Genomic DNA, 11,973 nt, shown 5'->3' with positions numbered 1-11,973 from the left:
GCAGTAAAAAGTAAGAAAATAGGATAGGCTTATTAATTCTCTTTAGACTGTCAAACAGCGACAAATCAGTGGGGAATAAAAGAGTAGACTGATTTGAAAAACAAAAATAAAAATAATGTTGTATCAATACAACTTCACTGATGAAATTCACTGGGGAAGAAAATGTGATTTAGTTACTAGAAGTACCCTTCAGGTCCTGTGTGGACAGAAATAACTGTGACCCATCAGGATGTGGAGGGTCAGGCACTCCTATTGCAGGTAAGGTTGAATGAGCCAGCACTGGATGCACAGGGTGAAAAGAGAGAGGCACACTTAGCTCTGCACTCTGGCTTAAAGAGCTGCTTGTGAAGCTGGTGATGTAAATAGTCACTTGCTTTTCACACAGTCTTCATATCCTGCATCAGTGCTGGGAGTAGTACAATAAATGATTTTGCGAGAGGGTAAAAAATTTCAGATTACTGAAACTCTTTCTATTAAAGTCCATTAAACAGTGTAAAGATGTTTAGTAATAACAACAAAACCAGCAAACAAACCCCCAAAAAACCCCTGTGTATTGTATCCACAGATGTACAACTACAGCTTTAGTAACACAGTCAAGGAATATAAAAAATGAACAGTCACCTATCCCAGTGCCTCTGAACAGTATGAAAATCAGCCAGGAATGCCACAGAAGGAAAAAAAATGGAGATAAGTGAAATGTTTCCTGGCTCAAACACAAAGTCTTCAAAACATTTATCCAGTATTTGGTTCAGAATATACTATTGCTTGACAATTCCACTTTTCATGCTTAGTTTTTAGAATTTTAAAACACTGAAAGACACTTCCAAAAGACAGCTAGTTTCCAATGCCTCTAGCAGGGTCTATCCCTGTTTTGAGCATATGTTTTCCCAGATAACACACACAGAAATATCCTCAATACATTCAAATCACTGTATTATCCTGAGAAATGGTTTCAATTAGGAACATTTCTGCAGAAATTAACACAGCTCCAGAGACAGGTCACATCCTTGTATTCATCCTATATTGCTAATTGCATTAAACAGTTCTATCTTCTTCCACTTCCTACTAAGAGAAGGCTCAAACTGGACATAACTCTATGAATTTTATATGATAAAGGTGGAAAACTTAGGGGAACAGATCATAAACTGAAGAATTTTTTTAGTGGGGGTTTTGATAGCTTCAATTTCATAAGCAAAAAGGTACAGATCCTATCAAATATTTATTCCTGCTCCTTGTAAGTGCTCTTCATCTTCTAAGGAGACAACTTGCAAGAGCAGAGTATTTGGTCCAATGATCATGAATTTTGTATCAAAGTTATTAGTTCATAGCTTTAATGCTCACACAGTTGTTCTTAGTGCTCTCAGCTAACTGGAGAAATATTTTCCATTTAATTTACAAAACTTGTGATTTCTGTGACAGCATCAGAAATATTCTTTTGAGAAACAGGGCTCTTTCTTGGCATCAGAGGTACAGGAAACCCTATGGTCCAGCAGCTGCAGAAGCAATTTCAGCCTGGATAACATTCTCATTATTTGGCAGTTTTCTGTGTGCTTTGAAACAGGGAATCCCTAAAAAAACCCCACATGTGTACATTCAAAGAGGAGACAAGTTGAGGGAAAAAAAGAAGATAAGGAAATTCAGACTAATGGTGGTAACTCCCTCTCCATTAAGAGGAGCAAAGTTACTACAACCACAGAGGAACGTTACTGCGATACCGCAAAAGAGCTATTGCAGGAGTGCCAGACGATGCCGTCATGTGGTACCACCTTGTGACTCCAGCCAAATGGGAATGTGGATTACGAAGGCCTTGGCTTGAGATGGGGATAATGGGAGCTCAGTCTGAACCAAACACCTCATCCTCCTGCCATGGCTGGGTTGGTGTCTCTGGGGATGCTGGAGAGGCTGTGCCTGAGTGAGACCTGGAGCTGCAAGGGATTTGGCAATGTACGTGTACCCTGTGATAGCCTGAATTTGGTCACTTGGCTGGCAGGGTGATTGTTATTGCAAAAGAAGGCTGCGTTAGAAAAAGGGTGTGAAAATTGATGACTATTGGTTTGGTAAAGGCAAGTGAGAATATTGGTAAAATACATACTCCAGCATGCATACTTTTGTGATAACAGTCATATTTATCCCTCAGACATTTATGGTTTCTTTAGAAATTTTATGGTTGTATAAATTTGTACTTAGGCACCTTATAAAAGTAGAGTTGTGACAGCATATTAGTCCATAAAGAAAACACAGTTTCAAGAACTGGACTAGAGATTTTGTGGTTTACCATCTTAATGCAGTGCCACTCAAAAATACCAAAACCAGATTTTGAGACCTTGAACAGCTTTTCATGAGATGCAACCAGACCTTCTTCTGTTCTAAAAGCACTCAACAAAAGTGAATCATTAGTTTGATATCAGGTGAATCCAGCTGCTTCCTCTCCATACAGACATTCAGAGAATATGAAAGCCTTTCCAAAACATTACCAATAGAAAATGCACTGGGAAATTCTAAGGTCTCCAGCACACAGTTTTAGCTCTGTAATTTTTTTCGCTCAAAGTACTACAAGAGATAATGTATTAATTATTTGTCAAATTATTATTTTCAAATCCAAGCTGTTTATTATTTTTAGTCATTTAGTTGCATGAGGACAGAAAATATCTTTTATGACTCCCTAAAATATTTCCTACCTATTTCAGATAAAAAGTAGATCAGGCCAAATGTTTAGCAAGTTAGAGGAAAACCACTCACTTTCAAGTTGTTTGCAAGGTGAATTTCAAACATACAAAAATATTTTAGGGTAAAACTATTGTGATTCCTTTACATCTAGAGAACAGACCTGGCAGACTGCTATAACAGAATGGCTGCACATAATTTTCAATATTGTATTAATAAAGCAAATTATAAATTGGAATGGTGGCTGTGATGGATAATTATGAATATCAGGCACTAACACAAATAGTATTAAAAGGAGATGTGGCTTCAAAAATTTACTCCTGTAGTTCTAGTTTGTAGGTAGAATCTATAACGAAATAATAATAACCTGAACTGCAAATCCACAGAAGTCTTTGTACTTAATCAAATTATGCTCCACTAATTCTGTTTGCCACAAAAAGTAAATTCCTTAGGAAAGCCATACAATGTTTGTAGAAAAAGCATTATGAAGACAACTCCTTAAACTTATAGCGATGTAGTCACCACTAATTTTTGAATTGTGAATGAAACAAGTATTGGATATTTATCGGAATTCCTTTTGTCTTTTCCACAGTGCTGTAAAGTGAAATTGTTGCTGGATAAGTAAGTTCCTATTAAGTTTCTGAAATACAGTAATACAAGCAAAAAAAAAAAAAAGTTTCTAAGTTTTTAGGTATGTGTAGTTGTTGTGTTAGGATCATTAGAAGAATTCTTTTTTTTTTTTTCCGCTTATGCTCCATTTACAAAGGGGCAAATGATTGAATTTGCTTCACTGAATTGAACTTATCCAGCTTCCTGCTGGGTTCTGGGGAGCATTTATGGAACACCACCTGGAGGGCAGCTGCTCTTTTCTCCTAGGCCTGAATATCATTAAATTTCAGCAGCAACATGACACACTGTAGAAAATTTTGTTTTAAGACTGTACTCTTCTGTGCTGTTGTTGTCAAGAGCAAAGAGAAGTGGGGGCAGGGGGCATTTCTGGAAAGCAAGAGTGATAGATTTCATTGCCTTGTCAGCAAATGCCCACAACCAGGAAAAGCAGAAGGACTGGAATTATAAAAGGGAGATTTTTTTTTTTTGACAGGTGAAAAATAGCAACCTGGAAGAAATGTATTTCAAAACAGTGCATTGTCTTTTTGTAAATATAGGCAATTATTGCTTGTGTTGAAGCATTCACAATTTAACTTCACATTTGAGCAGCAGAATATCTTCACTTAAAAAAGAAGAGCAATTGCTAACCTTATATTGTACCTTTGGGTGACACTGGAGCTCATTTTCTATTTGCTTAAGCATTTCTCTACCATATTAAGCTGAAGACAAGATTGCAGTGAAATGCTGTGAAGCACTGCATAATGCCCATGACTTCCAAAGGGACCAAGTGACTGCAGCTGAGACCCTTTATGGGTTTTACAATTTTGAACAAGCTTTTTTCATTACTGTTGAGAAACCTTTTGTACAAGGAGGAGAGGTAAGATGGGATCAGCTTGCAGCAGCTCACATCTATTGCTGTGCCTCAGGCTTTTTCCCTCCTCTACTTTCCAGCCTTTAAGCATCGAAGCCAATGGGAAGAAAGGACTGCATTCCCCTGGGAATTACAATGCACGGTCCAGCTCTCTGTGCTTCGTACATTCCCTCGAGTCTACAGAGGTCATCTTGCCAGTGTTAGCAGGAAATCTGGCACAATGATCAGAGAGAACAATCTATATACAGCAAATGTTATCAACGTGATTTACCTGCTCAGTGCCTTGCTGTAAAGTTCTAGTATTTTTCAGTGGACTATGAGACTTAACTCCCATTTTTGCATGTTGTGACCTCTACATTTCCCTCCTTCTTTCCATGTTGCACCTTTTCTCCTCCTTCTTTGCCAATTGCATCAGCTCTCAATTCCCCTCGCATCCCTCCTTAGTTCACCACTAAAATGCCTAATAACAACACAAGATGGTCTCCAAAATGATCTGGAGTATTGTAGAATTGACCACCAAATAATAGTGCTGTGCCATATAAATGATTGACAATTTCTTCTCAAAGCAAAATTCAGAAATAGTGATTTGGCCAAAATCATATTGTTACTGAAAATGCATTACTTTCAACAGCAGTGAGAAATTACTGTTACAGATGAGAAAATCTCAATAAACTTGAAATTCACATTTCTTGTTCATGTAATTTGAAAGTTTGTTTCAAATAGAACAGTTGACAGAAAGTTATATTACTTTCTTTCAAATTGAAATATCTCCACTTTCATGCAACATTTCTAAATCAGAAGTTTTTATAGCATTCTTCATGAGCAGCATTTCAACCAGCAGTTCCAGTTTTGTCTGGGTAGTCTTTCAAAATTCATGGTGACTGCAAGAATTGGCACACACTGGGAACAACAAAGGACCCTGAATCTGGACTACAGAATCACTGTGCTAGGCAGAGTGCCAGATAGAGGCACCAGGTAAATAAATGGATAAATATTTTGGGTTCCTGAGAGAAACAGTGGAATGATGACTACTTGACTTGGACCTGATGGCTTAAGAGTGTAGTCAGAACTGGTTTTCCCACATGGCCACCAGAACTGACTAATGCTAAATATTTTGCAGGAAGAGAAACATTATTTGAAACAACTTTAACTCTTGAGTATTAGTTGAAGAAATCAAAATGTTGGTAAAGCTTCTCCTATCAGTGAGATTTCACTGAGTAGGAGCCTCAGGACCAGCACTTTCAGCTGATCCAGAATCCTAGATTTAAAGACAAAATTATTTTGTTTCTTGAGGGAAACAGTATTTGCTATTCTGAAAGCCAGAAGGGCCCAGGTGGGAGAGAGGCAGATTCCAAGTGGGAGGTGAGGATGTTAAATTGTCTTCCAAAAGGAAACAAGAATCAGGCCCACATTTTCCAAGCTCAGTGCCCAGGGAAATTAGAAAGGCTTTTTCTATACTGCAGGAAAACTTATACTTAGTAAAGTTTGACATTGAGTTTGTTTATATTTTTTCTGCCACAGCAATCTTGCTGGAAATAAAAACCTGCGTACAATGAACACCAAATAATGGATTTTCGAACCAGCATTGAAATGAAAAAGATCTCTCTGGGTAAGACTGGTGTCTAGATAAAATGTAAATTCAATCCCTCTGTGAAGCACTTGTGAATAATCAGAAATGCATATAGTCACTAAAATACATTACCAGAATAACACAGAAATGGAACAACATGACAATATTTTTTTTCCTGCTGGAGAATAGAATAGAATTTGGGTTCTCCCAAATAATTATCTATTTCAAGAGAAAACTGTTCACATACAAAAACCTCAAGTTTCCTTTTCACGTATCTCACTCCTTGGGCTGGCTCCAGCTTTGATCTCTACCCTGTCCCCAGATGGGAGCAATTGAATGGTACAAGCTGTCTTTCCAAACGTGACGCCTCAGCGTACTCATTCATTTAGTCTCAGGACAGTGGAGGAGAGTCCATAGGACTCTAATGGGGAGAATTCCAGGGCTGTTCCTGTCCTGCCAGGCTCATTGTGTAGCCTTAGATAAATCATCTTAGCACTAGTTCAGACCTTTCTTTCCTGCTTTGTGTTGTTTATCTGTAAATTGCCAAATGAAGAGCTTGGAGAGCTCTGAATTTGTGTGTAGCTACCCACTTGCTTCTCTTGAAGTTTGGGATGTGAAGGACAAAGATTCAAGGCATTCTCTCAAGAGATAGGATTCTTTACTGTGAATTTACCCTGCAAGGTGATGCATATACTGGACTGTTGCACCTGAATGAAGGGTTTGGGCATGTACTCAGTATTTGGGGCAAGTCTGTGCTTGATAAATGGTTTCCCTACAAACTACTTAGCTGGCAGCACAGATATTCCCCTGGGTCACATAGCCAGGCCCTTCCAGGCAAAGCAGAAAACAGAAATCAGGAAGAGGTTTCTGTTTCCCTGTACCATCTTTTTTCTGACCAGTACTGATGGTGCAGGGAGAACCCCAAAACTGCAGCTCCCTTCTATAAATCACTGATAATAATTTCTTACCTCAGACTTCACAGTGTCATGAAATATCAACTGCTGTGCAGATAGCGAGTACAATTAATTATTAATTTTTGGTTTATTATTGACTGACCACTTTATCAAACAAACTGTATGATAACCTGTAATAAACTCTTTCTATTTGCTTCTGTCTTAACAATTCCTAGTACAGCAAAACTAAAAAATAAGACCAAGTCTCATCTGACTTACAAAGATCATTAGTAACCATGTCTTGTATGCAAGAACTGGATCTGAGCCATGCTGACACGAGACAATCAGTTTTCTCTACTTGCAGGATGCTGTAATGAAATGCCTGGTTTGATGAAGTTAGAGGCGTTATGATATTTTCATCATTGTGTAATAAAGCACCAGGAAACCTTCAAGCCTGTAACGTTATTGAGTATCTTGGTGGTGCTCATATTAACAGCGCACAGTTTGCAATGGAAGGGAAGGAGGGAGGAGGACAGACAGTTTGGGTTTTTGGTTTAAGGTGAGCAATCTTCCCTAAATTATTTTATTCTCCGCCCTTAAGTGATTGGTACAGCCAGGGTTTTGCATCCACTTCAAATCTCCTAGCATACCCATAAATAAGGTATAGTGGATAGAATAAGTAAATGTTTCTCATTTTCACTATAAAGCAAAGGCTATCAGGGGGAGCAGTATGCTTGAATTTTTTCAGTTACTTGGTTCTGGTGAATATTTAGTAACATTCTTAGGAACTGAAAGAACACAAACTGATTTTCATAGTAATTTGTAATGTGCTTTAATACGCATATACATTTCTAATAGATTAATAACAAAACTCATAACAAATTAATAAAAATATAAAATTAACCCCAGTATTAACAGAAGTGCTACTTGCCTGGAGTCACATTCAGCATGTTTAATTAATTCCTGTGAATTCAGTTGGGCTTTGGGTAGAAATAAAATAAACAGCATTTCTATGAGCCTTCATTGTTTAGCTACTGTACAATTTCTTTTGACTGCTGATATTATTTATAACCAGGAGGTTTGTTTGTTTGTTTTCCATTTGGAAAAAAAAATAGGCAATGAAATTTTGTTAAATTTATTTCTTTTTAAAACAATGGCAATAGAAAGATTTACATGGACATAACAAAACAAGGATATAAAGAGCTTTATAAAGAACTTCATATAACCTTTTCTTTCTCTAAATTTATACAACCAATAGGAATATTATGTGGTTTGCTTCTTTCTGCAATAATGAACCTCGAATTTCCATTTCCCATGTACAGCTGTTGTACTTCTCTCACTTGGATTTAGCCTGCACAAGCCCAGGCTCAGGGTTACCAGCAGGGTATACTCAACTTTCTGATTAGGAAATGGCATGGGACTTAGGTGGCATTTAGGACAAGGCCCTTCCAAGCAAAACCCCTGCAGATTTTTGCAGAACCCTGCTCACTGTGTGAGTCCTGTAAAATAAAATCTCTCAGGCATATGGCTCAGAGTGGCTTTTCACTCACTCTGTAATGGTGTATCCAAAAGGCAGGGATGAGCGGATCCAAATCCAGTGAGCACATGGGGCAGGAGGCTTGCTAAGTGTCTTTCTTGCAGGAGGTCATGATGCTGCCTCCCTCACGATAGCAGACCCAAAGAAAACACCCTGTGTCCATTTTATAGATTCCAATGTTATCTGGCTGTCAGTGAGGGCTAGGCCAGCTGCAGCTCTCCACTGCTCCTTGGGAGGAAGGAAAAGCTAAATGATAAATCTCTGTGTCCGTGTGTATTCAACTGCGCACATGCTTTATATCTCTAATGGGTATATTGGTGTGATGCCTAATACATTGTTACACATTTTTGTCACATCCTTGCTAAATTTCCACATTCTAAAGAGTCTGAGGGACTAAAAAGGCTTCCTTCCCTTCTCCCACCCAAAAAAGTAAGCAAATCCATTACAATAACTATGATTATCATTTTAGATTTAGAAGAGAAGCTTTAAGCATATTGCATAAATTAAGTACATGATGTAATAAATCCTATACGAGTTGTAAATAGTCTGCAACTAAGCGGGTTAACTGGCACACAAGTGTGAAATATTACACAGTGAAACCTGTGTGCCCTAAGAAACTACCCTAGGGTACTGAAAAATACTTTACAACATCAAATTACCCATATTAAGCAAACTGGCTCTGCAATTTAGCCAGAAAGGGACTATAATTGGTTCAGGGTACAACACTTTCTCCTAAGAGACCTGTTAAAACACTGTGGATTTCAATGTCTATAGGCCAGCAATAGAAATGTATAGTATTATGAATAAACTCTGTCACTTTGAATTGTTCTGATTTTTGTGGAAGATTTCATATCAATCAAAATAAAAGACGTTAAAAATAAGTGTTTACCATTTAATTTTGTGTGACTGGTAGCTGAATAATTAATATTAAAATAAAATTGTTTTAAATTCACACATTGAACTTACATCAATTTTTTCAGCAGGAACAAGTAAACATTTCCATTTAAACAAGCCTAGGAACAGTAATTTCTGATATCAAATATCTGCAATATAATCTCTTATGGGATTCCCTCCATGTTTTTTCAAGTATGATTTTCAGACGCTTTTATTAAGAGACACTTCTCTTCTAAATTGTTCTTCTGCCCTAAAGTGATTTGGTAAAAATGGCATGGGGGGCTCTGGATTCATTATCACACTGATTTTTCTACCCAATGAGCTCAGTTTGCAAGTAAATTTCTAACTGCCAGCTGCACAAACTCAGCCTGAGTCCTGGACCCCTTCCATCTCATGCATCACCACCAGTAATAAACGTGCTGTATGCCAGAATATGCCCTCCATGGCATCTGTGCAATCCCAGTGCCATCCGTGAATTTGCACAGGTGTTGCTGGGGGCAGACGTTCAAATCAATAGGGTTACACACAAGTGGCTGAGGAAATCATCTCCCAAACAAAACTACCAGTACTACAGTGAGCTGTGGGATGGAAGGGACCCTGCCTGACTCACAGAGCCTGGCTTTAATCTCAGAACCAATAAGAAAAGTATTTATCTCAAAAACAAAAATCTGAGAGGGGGGCGATGTACACAGAACATCTCAACACTATTTTATGCTGCTCCTTAGAGCACAAAATGGTTTTGAATGTAAATGTTGCTCAAATAATATATTTGGAATAATTTTTAATATGAACTTTCCAATCAGGATATTATGAAAAATCAGTAAGTGATGTATCTTGGTGTCTTAAAACATCTTGTTGTGTAAGATCAGTATGTCAGGGCTGAGAGGAAGTCCGTGTTGTCCCAGTGAGAGAGCATTGTCATCCAGCAATGCCTTAGGGGAGGGTGTTGGAGCTATTACATGCTCCAGGATGCCAGACTTGGACTCACCACATGGCTGCAACAATAAAGTTACTTTCTGCTCCAGTTTGAAGTCCTGGGTTATTAAAACCCATGTACACAATCACTTTGTCTCTAGATGTCTTTGCTGATCATGTGTTTACAAACAGGAAGCACTGCTTCTAGGGCTACATACAGGCAGCAGGCAGTTCAAAATCAGTTCTTGTGTCACAGCTCTGTTGTGGGGCCAGGAGCAGAGCTGGGCACTGGATGATAAGTGGAATACTTAGGTCTGGCAGGAGGTGAGTTAGGAGGAGCTGCTCCTGCTCCCACTAAGCTTCTCTGGGTTCCAGCTGGACCCCTCCAGCAGCAGAGAGCCACGTTGCTTGGGAAGATGCCACACTTTGTGCTGAGAAGCCAGAAAACCACCATCAGATTGCTCTCACCAGAGTGGTATCTGATGCACACACTTTTTTTTTTGCAGCTTATTTTATTTTGACAAAATAAATTTTTTTGCAAACAAAATTAAGGTGAAATAAATTGGATACCCTTGTTTGTACATAGTTTCAAACTGGAGGTAATTTTTACTAGATTATGATTAAATTAGTTTATCCTCTCAAATGATTACTCTTTTTCACTTTACCTCGTCATCTGAAGTTCAGTTGTGTCAGCTCTGGGCACTTTCATTTTCAAAACGTAGATTTTGTGTAAACCAGTCTTACACAATCCAAGACCATGGGTACCATGCTGAAAAGAGAGGAGAGGATGTCATTTTCCTAGCGATGACAAGAAAATTGGCTTTTTCATGCCAATTAGCAAATTACAAAAAAACGCTAAGGCAGGGAAGATTTACCAAATCTTAAAAAGCACAGCCCATGTGCCTTTTCACTATTTTACCCTCTGTTAGCTAACATGAAGTAAGACTGCAGCTTATTTTTTCCTCGTGAATGCAAGAGTCAAGGAATTTATGTTTATTCCAGAGAAGACCTCTAGGAAATGTGTCTGTGAACTAACCTTGGGTGTGACCCCTCCGATCAGAATTCATCGTATGTTTCCTATTAAGACAAAATCCTCTTGACACTGTAATTCCTCCTCCTTCCATTCTGAATCCACAGCTTGTGACTGAAACCACTTCCCACACCTTGCAGAAGGTGCGTAACTCCAGCTTTCCCACACATTCCCCAGGCAAAGTCATTTTGGGCTCTCCAGGCAAAAATTTGCAGCACAATTCAGAACAAGCAAGAAATAAATAGCCAAAAGAACACTGTACTTATAGTACTATTTATCATCAGTTAGCACAGTACAAATCTTGGCTTTCAGTTTACTCAAATTTAACACAGAGAACAGGCACTGTAAGGAGAGGGAATATCCTCCACTTTTCTAAAACACTATTTCTTGAACAACGAACCTTTTTTTGCTCGTATTTAATTCCTCTTTGGTAGTCAAAATCCTGTAAGGAATGTGAAAGGTCAGTCTCTTAAAAACATGCCTCACTTCACCTTTCCCAGCACTGATGGGGGTAGATGTAGGCACCCTGGGCACATGCAAAGGGCCCATATTCCTGCACCAAGTGTTTCCTGCTGGCTTCAGGCCTTTGGAGGCACCTCAGCAGCTTCTTGCCCAGCACACCTCAGTGCTTCCATTCTCATGCTGCAGGTCACTCAATAACACACCCCCAGACCAGAGTACTGAGAAACCGCGTGTAGATGCAGACCCACAGAAACAGACTCCATCCAAGGAGAAAAGCATTAAGCTCTTTAGTGAATCCTGTTGCACCTGTTTTTTTCCCACTTTCTGGGGTAGCCCAGCCCCCTATTGACCTAGATAATGGCAAGATGATTATTCATTTGAATTTCAAAAGAACGAGTAGTGGGCTGTTAGCTCTGCGGTGCTCTAATAGGAATATACATGCACACATACAATTATTGAACCGCTTTTAGAACATAAAATTATTTAATTTTAGCAGTAATTTCTACTTATTCATGTACATGTTCTAAT

The sequence above is a fragment of the Prinia subflava genome, chromosome 2 (genome assembly GCF_021018805.1).
Source record: "Prinia subflava isolate CZ2003 ecotype Zambia chromosome 2, Cam_Psub_1.2, whole genome shotgun sequence".
Taxonomy (NCBI): Eukaryota; Metazoa; Chordata; class Aves; order Passeriformes; family Cisticolidae; genus Prinia; species Prinia subflava.
This window is presented reverse-complemented; position numbering follows the sequence as displayed.